This window comes from Periophthalmus magnuspinnatus, chromosome 6, assembly GCF_009829125.3.
Source record: "Periophthalmus magnuspinnatus isolate fPerMag1 chromosome 6, fPerMag1.2.pri, whole genome shotgun sequence".
Classification (NCBI taxonomy): Eukaryota; Metazoa; Chordata; class Actinopteri; order Gobiiformes; family Gobiidae; genus Periophthalmus; species Periophthalmus magnuspinnatus.
This window is the reverse complement of record NC_047131.1, coordinates 30,555,530-30,557,296: the sequence shown is the minus strand read 5'-3', so window position 1 is coordinate 30,557,296 and position 1,767 is coordinate 30,555,530.

Sequence of the window (1,767 nt, the reverse complement as noted above, 5' to 3'; positions counted from 1 at the left end):
TCTGATAAGGAGACGAGATCACTCACTGCTATCGGGGCAAAAGAGACACATTAAAGACGCACTGTCAGCATGCTAACACCAGGTCGATGAGGAAAGTACATACAAGTTTATCTAACTTTGGAAGGCACATGTTCTCCTTCTGGACGCAGCAGAAAACAGATATTACTTGGCAAACGCTGCTTTTCTGCTTCCAGTTTACTTGTGGGGTCTGCTCAGGCTGAGAGTTTTGCGGGAATTAGGATGAGGTCCCTGTTGGTCGAAGCAGCTGTTTCTGGGGAGGTCCGCGCTGGGTAGCAGAGATGAGGAAATACAGAGAAAGTGAAAGCACAAGACAGCAGTGTTGCAGGAGTTCTTGCTGTTAAATCACATCGCTCTACGGGGGGTGAGACGTTCCAGGCAAGAAGACAATAGGCCAACAAAATCAATGACATTCTCCTTAGTGTTAGCTGAGTTGGCTTAGAGAGGTCAGGCGATGAGACCTTTGGAAGAGCCAGCCAGCATTAGCGGTCGTGACTGTGGGGGTACGCTTACTGTAACCTTGGCCTTTTTGCATAATGGAGCAGAGTCCCAGTGTGCTTTTATAGGCTGTATTACGGTAAGAACGCTCAGTACTCAACAGATCATTACTTTGTCAAAACAGCTATCAAGCTACGTTGGCACACGCTTTTGGTAGTACGTACGCATCTCCAAAAGTGTCAAAGGCAGTCACGGGAGATAAAGCAAAGAACAAGAAACCTCAACACGGTTTGGACAATTGACCCTTTAAAAACTTTTTATTTCAACATTTAACTTAAGAAACAGGGAATAAGATAATAAGTCTTTTGGTTCCAGCCGCTGTTACATAATAATACGCTACCACGGCATTGATCTGCTGACAAAACATCTCATCAATCATAATTAATCAGAGGCAAACGACTTAAAAGAGGAAACGAGCGAGGCTCCCGAGGCAGACGGGTGCAACGAGCTGAAAGACGAGGCTACAGTGGATAATTCCTCACGTGGGATCCAGAACACACACTTCTTCAATACTTTACGAAGATGTGAGACTGCGCACGGGCGAATGTGACGGGTGGATTAGCCAATCAGGGGTCGGTATCCTGCGTCGTATCAGAAAAAAACTAAGAAGATTGAAAAACATGGTGGATTTCTGCAGAATTAGAAAGTGAAGAACTAAACTCGGTTAATCTGAGGTGAGATACTTTTGATTTTATTGGAAATCATAGGTTGAAAATGAGCGGATTCGTTTCACGTGTCACTAAAAACATAAAAATCCGATTGGACGATGACAACGACAGAGGACATGACAATCAATCTGTATAAAATTGGATACGATTATGTATTTCTGGCTGTTAAATCATAAAACACTGACAAAACATCTCATCGACGACGTAAAAGAGGAAATGTCTGGGCTCTACAGGTAGACGAGGACAACTAGCAAATCCAAGCTACAGCGGACACCGTGATGTATTCGCGGGTGAGAGGACGGTGACACAAGACGGAGGAGGGGGAGGTGAGGAGGAGAGGAGGAGGAGAAAAGAAGAGTAAGAGTAAGATGCAATGAGAACTGTTGTGTTCAAGTGAAAAGCCAAGGCTAATTGACCATGCACAAACTGTCAAACATAGTATTTCTTTTACATCAGATTCCAAAACGTGAACACAATGCAGTTAAGCAAGAATGATCTATCAAGAAGGACACATCGAGGGGACAATGCAAAGATTTCAACTGGGAGTACAATAAAAGCAGGTCATTCAAGGAGACGAGGACGG